This window comes from Lichenostomus cassidix, chromosome 2 (genome assembly GCF_008360975.1).
Source record: "Lichenostomus cassidix isolate B80296 chromosome 2, HeHo_3.0, whole genome shotgun sequence".
Taxonomy (NCBI): Eukaryota; Metazoa; Chordata; class Aves; order Passeriformes; family Meliphagidae; genus Lichenostomus; species Lichenostomus cassidix.
Window position 1 is genome coordinate 14,894,670 of NC_139482.1, and position 12,800 is coordinate 14,907,469.

The 12,800-nt window shown below is 45.4% G+C and overlaps 1 protein-coding gene across 2 annotated transcripts in view; it reads right to left on the bottom strand.

The window, feature by feature from the left end:
- The window catches only part of JCAD (junctional cadherin 5 associated), a 63,851-nt gene extending 51,628 nt beyond the window's left edge, over positions 1-12,223 (bottom strand). Inside the window, exons 1-2 of one of the 2 annotated variants that reach the window (XM_085050431.1) lie at positions 12,069-12,223; positions 2,204-2,282 (exon numbers count right to left, since the gene is read on the bottom strand). The gene's annotated coding sequence lies outside the window, so the exon portion shown is untranslated. The remainder of the gene's footprint in view (positions 1-2,203; positions 2,283-12,068) is intronic. The other variant, XM_085050432.1, reaches the window with a different exon arrangement.
- Positions 12,224-12,800: the final 577 nt, after the last annotated feature.

The following is a 12,800-nucleotide window of genomic DNA, read 5'->3' on the forward strand; positions in this document are numbered from 1 at the left end:
AATGCACACACTGACTCCTGCTCCATGTACTGATCTAGAAAACACCTCCTGAACATTTTTTAATGTGACCTGGCAGCAGACCAGGGTAAATGGCATGTTCTTTTTCCAGTGCTTTGGCCCAAAGTGTGTTTCAGAGGCTTAAAAGGATAGTCAGTCAATTAAATGTGATAAACGAGGCCATTTGTCACCAGCATTTTCGCTTTTCTTTAAAGTATAAAACGAGATAATGAGCAGGGCTTGAAGAAATCCTTTGTGGTGTTGGAAGCCAAGGTCACATGATATACAGAACGGATTTTCTGCCTCTCCCATCACGAGAATGCGATCTGACAATACTCCCCCTCATGACACAGAAATCAGAGACAATGTTAAGAGAGAGGGGGAAAAAAATCAGTAATGGTTGAGAAAACAGTGATATGTTGCAATGAAGATAGGGAAAGAAATGCACTTAGTTAAGGGCAGATCTATCCCCACTGCAAACTCCCCATTGCCCCAGTAGAGGGGAAGGGACACAGCTGTGATGGGCTGTGGGAGCTGTGGGGTCCTGCACAGTGGGAGCCCTAGGGCTTTGGGGCTCCAGGTGGTGGGAGGTATTCCTCCTGTAATGTCTGCATGTTCATCCAGCACACTGGAACACCCCCATTCAGTGACAGTAACGTCAGCAATGCCATACAGGTATGCATGGCACACAGCCCACAAGAGTGGTGGCACTTAGGTGTTGGCATTAATGCAGGTTAGTATTCATGGCTGGAGGCTAGAGCTGGATATGGATCCAGAGCTGGAGTGTTTCCAGCTCTCTTTTGAAAAATAGCACCTATCTTTTGGCAGCTTACCAGAAAGTGTTTCCTTCTGCGTGCTGTTCTTTTCTATCATGTGTGTCTAGGAATTAGGAAACATTTACTGCAAAGTGTGAAACCTCTCTGCACCTGTGGGACATGAACATATTGACTGTATTGACAGCATTTCACACTGCCCTGTTTGCCACCAGGTCGGTGTTGCCTCTGCACCCTTTTCCCATCTCCCTCCACATGTACCCACTTGTGTAAAAAATCAGGTTTGGGGTTTTTTTTAAGCTTGTTTTCTCAATCAATCATCAATTTATACTGAATATATTGAGGCAGGAGCGCCAGTAAGAATGTCTGTGCACAAACAGGAATGGATATTTAAGGAGTTGAGAACTCCTGACAGTTGGTCTCTACAACCTATGTTTTATTTATGTCTGCACTGTGCTGTCTTGGCAGCATTTGATTTAGTCCTGGGATGAAACCCCTGCCTTTTTGCAAACATGGACAGCCTCACACATGCCTCTAACATTAAATAAGTGATACCCAAAGTGCAAGGAAACATATATTTTAAGAAAACTGCCCAGATGCACCAGCTACAGGAGATGTTGAGGTATCTCAAAAGACTAAGAATTAAAATCCTATTAAAGAAAACACAGGCTGGGAGGTGCCAGTCAGGTAGCAAACAAGTAAATGCCAAATGCACAGCTGAGCCAATGATTCAGCCCCAGGTTAGCCTCCAGCCCATGAGAATTCATCTGATAATGGACTTTGTGCCAGGCCTTTGTCAGGGCTCTGTGTGGAGGAATGTCCAACAGTGACCCAACAGCAGCAGCTGACAGCCAGCTTCACCCAGGTGACACTGTCCAACATCACAGTGACTTGTTGGAAAGCTTCCAACATCAAACTGAATGATTTTTGGGGGTCCCTCCCAGTTCAGGATATTCAATGATTCACATCAGCGAGGTCTGTGCTGGAGGGGATTTTTCAGCTGAGGTTTCAAGCGACATGACTAGATCCTGTGCTGTATGAAACTGCTGGTAAGAGAGGTTTGTCTGTCCCTACCCCCACTGGAAGCAGGCTCAGCCCCAGCTCATGAGCTGCCCTGGCTGTAACTTGCTGAAAGGGTGGGATAATCCTGCCGAAGCCCTTGGTGGGCTGCCCGTTTCCTCTCCTTCCGACTCGCTTGCTTCCAAAACAAATTCCTGTTGCAAAAACTCAGGTCCTTTCAGCTCCACATTCCTGCATGTAACACAGCCCCTTTGAAAAGGAGGCGAGCTGGTACAACTCAGTGAACTCCAAAGGAAAAAGATCCCAAATAATTGTTGGAAATGATTGGAAACAAATATCTCATAAAACAACATGTTTCCGTGTGTTTCTGAAGCAGTTAGCAATGGTCTGTTTTCAAAAGCAAGGAGACTTACCAGGGGCAGGCAATGGAAGTGTGGGGGTCAATGCCAACACCATTCCCTTTCTCACAGCCAGAGCTCCCAGGATGGCTGCCTGCAAGAAGAGGTGATTGTGTGAAGCTGCTGCCCCCATCCATGCCACCAACAGCGAAACAAACCCATGCCTGCAGTCCCTAGCTATGGCCCAAGGAATGAACCCTCAGTCTCTTATGCAGCAGAGACTTTCTAGCATCTACTTCAGTGGTTTGGGTTTGGAGAGAATGACATGGAGAAGGAGGGGGAGGGTCTGACTCCCACAAATTCAAATTCACAGCTTCAGGAAGATAGTTTCTTTGCAAACTCTTTTCACAGTTTTCTTCTTCCTGTTATCTCTACAGAAGGTTGAGCATCTTTAAAACTGCATAAGCTTCCCTTAGGGAGGCTTGTTTTCAGATCCCTTCTCAGCTCAGTTTGGAGCAGGGATATCAAAGGCAAGGCAAATATGGTCCCCTGTTAACTTGGATCCATTTGGAGCTGGTCTGGGCAGTTCCAGCTTGCCACGATATTCAGTCTTTCGAAATATTTACTTATCTGACCGACAAGAGAGTTATTTAATAAGTTATGATGTCTGCAGTTTTGTGTAAACAATTTACAGTGTCGTGATTGATGCTGGATGCTGTTTGGAGAGAGGCAAGGCAGATTGTATATACTGAGCTTCATTTTGGAGAGTTCAGGCCCAGGACTGGGCAGTATTCTACCTAATAAATAACAGTAGTTAAACATTGGGACTCACAGTGCTTCAGTGCTCACAAAGCCACACAAACAGGGCTGAATTAAACAAATGCTGCTTTGAGCAGACCATAGCCATGCAAACATCTGAGACCTTTACAGGGGTGCCTGGTGCAGTGGTCACAGTGCCTGGTTCTGCTTTTGCCCCATGCCCAGGTTGTCCATAACCCTCCAGCACTTACTGGGCAGATGTAAGCAGCTGGTTTGGTGGGTAGGACAGCCAGAGCAGATGCAGGGCACCATACTTTGAGCTGCTTCTCCAGATCTAGGAGGGTGAAAGTTGGGAAGTGACTATCACCATATCCAGGAGGCAGCTCTGGTCCTTGCAAGAGTACAGTGAAATAAGTGGGCTTGCTTCTTTTGGCACAGTTTCAGGTCATGCTACATGGCTGGTTTCCTCAGTCTTCCATTTTTCAGGGTCTTACATCAGCTCCCCAGGGATTCCCAGGAGGAGATGTGATTTCTTCTGCAGTGTTTTGGGTCACATTGCCAAAGTCCCTTTTCTGGGTGAGCACCTTCCACTACAGGTGTGTATGTTCATGAGGAAATTGGGGAAAGTGGAGCAACACAGGAGTGTGATTGCTGTGGGTTAGGGGTGTGTGCAGCCCAGCTGGTGAGACATGGCTACAGGCAAGCACAAACCCTCATGAGACACCAAAGAGAAAAGAGAGGGCTAATGTCAAACTGAGGGGAAGTCAGAGGTTTTCATTCAGTTCAAACTGGAAACAGTTTCCGTTCTGAACCATCAAAATGTTTCGTTTCTGGAATTAAGCAACCTGGACGTGTCTAAAACAACAGTTTCAGGACCATACAGTTCCATAAAATTTTCTGTAACTTGGCTTTCTGACCCGATTGTGGACAAAGGTATGACTCTCAGAAGATCCCCTGAAGTGGAACTGCCAGGCCCAGTGGCTATGCAACAGCTACTAATGAAAGGCAACATTTGGAAGGACAGGAAGAAAAACCCCTTTCTAGCTACCAAGCAGCTGTTCAGATCGACTGGGGCAGGCAAAAAATTTAAAAAAACCCTTTATTCTGGAAATCTTATTTGAGACACATTCACTGCCAAAGGTCAACTCCAGGTGCTGTGAGTAAATAATGGGAGGAAATTAAAAGGAGGAAATTAACCCTAAGACTGACACAAGATGTCTGGGTGAATGAGAGCTGGTTAAAGTCTCTAAGAACCCATGCAGAGAAAAATGTGCTTCCTCTGAGCAGAGAAAAGTAATGAAGTATTGATTTGAAAATTATTGAACTGTGATACTTCATCCATGTTGCTGACCGTGGCCTTGTCTAATGGAGAGAAAAGTACAAGGAGGTCTTTCCCATTCAGACTGGCAAAAGGAAAAGGATGTCTGAGGCATTTGTTCCATATATTGTATTCACTGTGGGAGGAAAGTAACTCTCAATGCCCTCCTGATGTTCAAAACTGCTCCTGCAATCATCTTCAGCCAAGAAAAGGCTGATTGATCTCCCAGCTTCACCACTAGCATTTGCTCCATAAAGGTGGTATATTTTCATTTAGTCTGTTAAAGCCTGCACTCAGAACAAGGAGGATCTCAAGCAAAATGCAGCCCTCCTCTTGCTCCCAAGGGATCATCCAGAGATGCACTGAACTGAGCAAAGCAAGTGAAGGTTTAGGGGGAGCCTACGGGACAGCAGGCTGATGGCACCATTCTTGGTCTCCTTGGAGATATGTCTTGATGTAATTAATGATAAAGAGCTGGGGCAAGAATAAAAATTATTCAGAGAAGCTTTGGTATTTCTCCCCAGTTCAGCTCTATGATTAAACCCACACAGAGCCTCAAATGAGGAGATGAGCCTCAATTATGGCTAAGGAGCAGCATAATGAATTAGCTTCTTTGCACTTACTTTAGCTGGTGAGTAATTCAATTTCCACCCAAATCCATGTTGACTATGAAGATTTAGCCAATAACTGATTCATCAAGATGCTGGAAGAATGTGGAATTAAAAGAGCAGAAGAAGAAGGGCTGTAGCTCTCCTCCACTTGAACACTGCTAATCAAATGCAAGCTTTTTAACAGATAGCATTGATACTAGCCACACTTCTGTGCAAGTACACCTTTAACTCAAATTAAATAAAAAAAAATGACCTGCTAAATGAAGAGTTTGAATCCTCTCTTTTATATACTATAAAAAAATATTTTGTTTGGGATGGTGAGTCCACCTTAGATTTGCAGATTCCAGCCAAATAGTGCAGAGCATGTCATGTGTTTTATGTATTTTTAGGGTCTTTTGCTCAGAAAATTACCAGAACTGCAGGTTATGAAGTTATAATTTAAACACTATCGAAAACTATCAGCAGCCTCAGCTTCCTCCTGCTCCCCAGCAGTTGTGAGCTGCAGAGGATTGGCATTGCTATTTCCAGCCTCAGTCGTGGTGTGTGGGTACCAGTAGGAAGAGATGGCTCTCAGAGTAGTTTTCCTGCATCCAGGGAAGGAACCTACTCCTGGAAGTTACAGGATTTTTGAGTTCCTGGGGCAAAAACAATATGACCTCTGAAACTGTGCCCTGCAACTCCAGGAGCTGTTGGAACAATTTGAGGGCTGGGTCCATAAGTCCTGTGGAGCAGGGACTGGCTTTCAGAGCTGCAGGATCTTCAGCCTTGACAGAAGGAGGTGCTGACCCACAACACTGTGCTCAGGCAGTAAACCAGTTTAATTAAATTTTTTAAGTAGTATTTGGAGTCAGTTTTGTACAGCAATTTATAAAGAGCTCAAGGGATATTATTGTTTAAATAAATATTTAAGGGAGAGCTCTCTCAACTTAAACACAGTGAACTGCAGCATGTGAAAAGCAGCAGCATTTGATTACACACATGCAAGAGACCAAAACAATCCATTATGAGCAAAGGCATTGGAGGTGGATGACATAATTTTGTTTGATTCTCTTTCTCCAATGTAAGTTATTGACAATGCAATTTCTGCCTCATGCCAACGTGCAGCAGGAGTGCAAACCCTGGCAGTTATAGCCCGTGGATGCACAGTGCAAGAAAGCCACTCTGCAAGCCCCACTGGCATTTTGTCTGAGGAGGTGGCTGGGGAAGGAGGTTTAACTCCACAGGTTGCTGCTCCCCAACATGCAGCTGTGGGACTGAGAGTCCGAGGAGAAGGGGAAAAGGTGGGTATGGCTGGTTGTGCATGACCCATCCCATGAGCTGGCCAGTCCCTGATGGACACACAAGCACAGCCTTGATGGCAGAAGGCTGCACATTGCAATGAGGGTTCGATTTAAAACCCTTCTGGATTTGGTTGAGGGTCAGGGATGGCAACTTAGGTGAGAGTTTATTGTGCACGGGGGGTACAGAGCTGGAGCCACCTTCCATGGTGGGAACAAGGAGCTGCTGTCTGCCCTCCAGGAGGAGAATGCCAAGAGTATGAACATCCATCTGGTAGTAGCAGAGAAGAAGTTAACTGCTGAGGGGCAAGATATCTAAAGAAAAGTGCAAGGATACTATTTCCCATAAGCAGTTAAAAGTGCTCAGTGAGTTTGAGGTTGTCAGGAACCTCTGTGTGCCATAGATCTCAGATACAGACTGCAGGATTCACAAGGCTGTTATAAATGAATTAATACAAAGAGGACGTGGGGGAATCACAACACTTGTCTCACCGTGGGAAACCTGAATTTGTGTCTGAGTAGGGGTTTCCCAAATTCAACAGTACAAAAGGCTGAAATTCTTTTCCTCACCCTGTGCTAGCCTCCATCTTTTGAAAAAGGTAAGGCCTTTGCCTTACCAGAAATGAGTATTTCTTTCCTGATACAACTCTGTATTCACTCCCCCTCTGCAGCTGAGTTGAAAGACAATAGAAAAACAAAGTCACTTTTCCAAAGTGTCCCTGAAATTGCAGGATTCTGTAAAGGTCACACAACCCAAGTGACACATGTTTCGTGGATGCATATGAAGGCATGGCAGATGCCCTGTATTAAGCAGGATCTGATTTATATATGAGAACACTGTTTGGATTACCAAGATGGTCACTTACAAGAGTATTTAGACAGGGCTATGCCTTGATAGGAGAAAAAATCTGTACATCATGATGTTCATGAGCAAATTCCTTTGATGTTTGACCCTTACCCACATCACTGGACAGCAGAATAACAGGAAGATGTATTTATATTTGAAGTGCAATTGCAGGAAGGTAGCAACCTTCTCTCAGGTGTGAGAACAGTCTGGTTCTCTCAAGCCACAGGATCTGGACACCTAAACGTTACTGTACAATTACATTCAGAAACCCAAGATTCTGGCATGGATCAGGACAGAAGACCTGGCCCACACAATCTGGGGAAATATTGGGATCTGCAAAGTAGGTAAAACCTGATAATTTGGGAAAAAATAGCATTAATTCCTGAGACAAAACAATTCATGATTCATGACTAATTGGAAACAAATGAGCATTAGTATTACACAAAAGCTCCATTTTGTTCATTGAGAATTAATTGCACATACTTTAGTTTCCAGCAGAGGCAAAGTCCCAAGGCACAGTGTTGTGATTGTTGAAGTAGTCATGTTGTACATGCCGGTTTAATTCAGACCAAAACTGTAGGAAGAGCATGGGATTCTCTGTGTGGAGTCTGAGCCTCAAGTAAGTCAAACAATTCCTAAACAGGGAAGGTTGTGGGTTAGCACTCATGAGGTGACCTGACTCTTTTCCAGGGCTGTGTGCAGTGCAAGGAGCTGGCTGGACCAGCTGAGTGGCAGAGAAGGCAGCAGCTCTTTTAGATCTGTGCAAGAAACCTTGTGCACAGACCTGACTGCTTCATCCATGATGTCACTCCCTAGCTGTAATCATCTCATCAATGTTTTAATAGCAACATCCTCCTGGATTTATTTATTTTGTGACTACTTCCACAAGGACATCCCCAGTAAGTATCTCTGGTCCTTCAACTGTCAGTCTCTACTCCACTCATTCAGCATCAAACTTTAGGGATGTCTATTTCCCACCTCGACCCTTGGAGCAGAAGCCCATAAGTATCCACCACTCCTTTTCCTTTTCTGTTCCTGTTCTCCTGCCAATTCCTGCTTAAAACTCCTGGTTGTGTCATCCTTGACTAAGGTGAGGCTGTTGGTGTGTAGCAAGCACTGCCTACCACACTGGCCAACAGTCTCACAGCTCCTTGGCACTCCCTCCTCTCCAAATAGCAGTCTGTAGGCAGCTCTGATCTTCTCACCTTGTTCTCACAGCTCCTGTCCTAGTCTTGTTTCTACACAGCCTCACAGAGCTGAGTCCTGGTGTGTGCATGGAGCTCCCAGGAGCTGATGAAGAGGACTAAACTTCACTGCCTGCCTCTGTGGAAGGAGGGGCTGTCCAGGTTGCTCCATAGTCTACAGCCATAAAAGAAGTGAAGTGAACCACCTTTCCCTGCCACTCCAGCAGCAGTGGAAACAAGCAGACTGCAGCTCCCTACCTTTCGATGTGGAAATCACGTTAAGTAGCACAATGAACACTGAGATTTCACCATCTGTCTCCAATGTTGCATATGCATTGCATACAAAAATAGGCTATAAGAATACCATTATGAGTGAAAAATCCATGAAGCAAGAGATGCCAGAATTAGGCTTCCTTTGTGCTATGTATGATGATACAATTGTTAATTAGATGAACACACAGGATTTTGCCAGAGGTCTCAGCTTTATCCCATGGTATAGGATGGAGTGTTTTCACTGGATATTTTATATAGTTTTGTTTTTTCCTTTAGAGTTCAGTGTAGTCCTAGGTTTTCTTTTCATCCCAAGTTCTCAGTAAAAATTACTGATTTTCCCAAAACTGGGAACTACAATGACACACCTCCCTATGGTATCTGGATTCCTCACAAGTGTCCCTGAGATCTAGTACCTCTTTCAAAGGTGGTGGTTCCTTAGCCATTTGAACAATATAGAAATAGAGAGAGGCATGTGAGCAGCAGCTTCACTGTGCCAGGCACCAGTTTATCAGGATCTTGGTCATTCATCCCAGATGTCTCCAGGGGGTGACCAACAAACATGGGACAGTTCAGGAGTGTTCAGCATCAGGCACACTGGGCATGCTCGAGGCAGAGCTCTCACCAACTCCTATCCCAGCCACAGACATTCAGGAGCAGGGTCTTGTGGCACATGCAGACAGTAGGGCACCCTACAGCCACTGCTGCAGACTGGGGAGAGCCTCAGCAAGACCTGGCACAGAAGACCCTGCAGGGAGAGTGGGACTGACGCCAATTCTGAGAGGCAGCACTCATAGTCTTGAAGAGGGACCAAGGATGGGGCAGCTGAGGTCTCATGTCAGGCTCTGGCAAGTTCAGACTCTCCCTATGGCTCACACCTTGACACACACCTTCCTGACCTGCTCCCAAGCCCTCTGACTCCTCACTTGTACCATGTATTCCCCATCCCAGTCCCATGCAACCCTCCGGATTTAGCATCTGAGTACCAGACCCTTGTTTAGCCCAGCATCCCCAGGGTCCCTGTCTGCCACCTGGCTGTGCCAGGAAACAATCAAAGTGTGTTTTTCCCTGCCTGCCTTTCCATTGACCATCAACTCTGCCCTGAGCAGCCTTCCGTGAAAAGCCCAGCTTCATTCTGCTCCTTGAGCTGAGGTTGACTCTTGGACTGCAGAGAGAGAACAGGGATTCCTGCAGTGCTCTGGGGAAGCAGCAGGATCTGCAGGAACTTGATAGCACTGAATGTTTGCACAGGAGCATTGGGGTCAGCACTGGGAGCTGCTGGGATGCTGGGCTGAGCTCACTCATGTGGGAAGGAATCAGCAGATTTTGACTGTTCAACCTTAGCACATCCCTAAGAAGTTGCTATTTTCTCCCTTCAAAGGCTATCACTAAGCCAAATTGGAGGAGATTTACAAAGTTTAAAAAAAAGAATCACATTCCTAACAGAATGCTGCCAAATTTCAGATCTCAACTCCAGAGCACAGAGGGATAAGAACTATCCAAAGAAAGGATCACCAGGTTCCCCCCTCATGTTTCTTCCTTTCTTTTTTTTCCAGATGGACAACAATTCCTTTTTCCCTATGCTCATTCTTGGAATGGACAAAACTGGCTGGACAGTTTTGGCTGAAATTTTCCAGAAAAGAACTTAGCCCCAGGCAGACAATCAAGTTGGAAGAACTCAAGTCTGACAAAGTTATAAGCAGCAGCGAGGGCGGTCCTGCAGCAGGACAGAGATGAGTAACCTTTATCACAGGAGCCGCACGCGATCCCACCTCTGACGCACTCTGAGCTATAATAGCTGATGATGCTGCTCCATTCAGGTGCACCTAATCACGATTCAGATATGTCACCAGGAAAAAAGCTTTAACTCAGTCATCCCACTGAGCCTTCCCACACCCCTTCCTACTCGAACAGCTCTTTCCATCTAACAACTGATCATCCAGAAAAACACAGCTCCCTCGCCTCCAGTATCTGCAAGCTGTATATGTGAGCTTCGGCTCCTTGGATAGAGGCAGCTGATGCTAAAATGGGATTGCTCTCTGAACTAATGTATTCAAAATTAATAAAAGAAATAAAGCAACACACTCCTCTGGCATGTTCCCATGCATATTTTCCATAAAAGTTAATTTTTCCACAAGAACAAGTTGTGAGTTTGTGGGGGTTTTGCACTGAATCTTGATACGGAGCTTAGAATTCTTGGCACTGCTTAGGATGTTAAAATGACATCAGCTCCACTTTCTATATTGGAATTTTATAGTTCCTGCCTGACCGCATTTCTTTGTTTTGCACATATTCTCTCTCCTCCCAGCTCCCTCTCTGCCACAGTATGCTCAGAGTATGGGGAAAAGCGGTGTGTTTGTATTCCTAATAGTCCTGCTTGTCCCTCCCTCTGCCGGGCACCCATGTGATAAAGCTGCATTTCTCCCCCAGGACAAAGCAGCACTGTTGCCTCAAGGGACGAAGGCACCTTTTCCAGTCGAAAAGCTTTCCCACAGCGTGGCAGCTCTGTGCTGAGAGGACCTGTAGTGCTAAGCGGAGTCCTCCTCTTTCCTCTGGCCGAGCAGGAGTGCAGTGCATGCTGCCATGTGGAGTGGGACAGCAGGGACCAGGGGAGGCCAGTGACTGCACACAGGACAAGATGATACTATCCTGGCTAGCTCAGGGAAGGGAAAAAGGAGTGGAAAGCAGGGGAAGGGGAAAGGGAGCATCTCTGTGTGGGAGACAAGGCTCTCTCCAGCACTGGAAAGGGAGCACCTGGAGAAGCATCTGTTCGTGCTGCCCCAATGGAGGGAGAGTGTAAGTGTCCCCCCAACACAACCACACTGTCCCAAGCCCTGGGGAAAGGAGGGGCAGCATTTTTTTAAATTAAGCAAAAATGTGAGTACCAGTGTTTCCATATTCTCCAGCAGTGCCACCCTCTGTGTTAGAGCACCGTGGTGCAGGAGGACTGATGTGGTACTCGGGATCCCCTGTGAAACACAGCACAGGGCTGGGAGAGTTAACAGACTCTGGCACTGGGAGTACAGTTCCACGGGCATTAGCACAGACATCACGCTTGTTTCCTGGATTTCAAATAAAATAAGGATTCAAGGAAAGATGATGCTTTTCTACATCCCCAGTGACTTGGAAAGCAGTAAGAGCAAATAAAGGCAGTTAATTATCTGGCACGCCGCATCCAAACATTCCTGAAAGCACTGTTCTGCCGTTACTGTAAGAGTCACGCCGGAGCAGCATTAGCATATACTCTGTAAACAGACTCACTGCCATCCTCCAGCACAGCCTCAGCCTCCCAAATGGGATTAGAGCAGCTGGACAAACCCAGAAGGGGCAATACCTGGCAGTTAACAAAATGCCAGTTTTGCTTTAGTCTGGCTAGATCACCGTAGTACCTGCGTTTGCTATTTCCTACATGCTCAGCTTCTCTAATGTGTGATGGAGAATCACTGCTCCTTGCTTGTCTGTGCAAAGCTTATCATTTCATCTTTTCTCTGTCGTGTGGAAATAGCCAGAAGACCAGAATAACGTTTAAAGATTGCGAAGCCATTTGCCAAACACTTCTTGCTCTATAACAGCAACATTTTTACAATTGCATTTGCAGCAGCGTTTTTGCAATCATGTTTACAAGCTCCTTTACAAGCACATGCAGCCATATACAGAATGCAGAAAATCTTTACCTTGCTTGCCCAGAGGAGAGAGCCTGGTTTCCTCTCATGGATCAAAAGTAGGATGAAAAACAAACCCGAGAAAGACCCTTGAACAGACTCATCTGCTGAGAGTTGTTTAAATCCCAAGCCTGCTCCTGCTCACAGCTCTAAGTTTGTGCTCTGAATAGAGGCTGTGTTATTTTAACCACAGGATTTCTAGTCATGGGGGAGGAGAGATGGATTAGGTACGTTTGCAATCTAATGCTTCACATTTACCTCAACTGAAATGAACTACTTTTAGCCCGATGTAAATAAGTACAGCTAAGATATAGATTTCAAGAGCACACTAACCAATTATGCTTAAACTAACACGTTAAATAACTGTGGAAAATTCCAGAGGAATAAGATAACATACTTTTGTGCTCTTTCCTAAATAAAAGGCATGTGTGGAATTCCATGCTAGATATTATGACAAGTGAGGGGCAGCAGATGAACTCTACAAACTAACCTATGCAAGGTGCTGTACCTCATAAAACAATATTCCTAACACCTGTTAGCAGGGATTTCAGCAGGCATCCCAGAAATTTGCATTTTCATGGCTTGTAAAAAGTACAGATATGAGATAATTGAATCTAATATTTCAAAAGAGCAAGTAAAGCTCTCTAAGTTAATAATGCATGATTTTAAAAGGTCACAGGGTCTGTAGTTCTGCGGGAGCACAGACATTAACCCAATGAACTAGTGTGACCTCCAACAGGGATG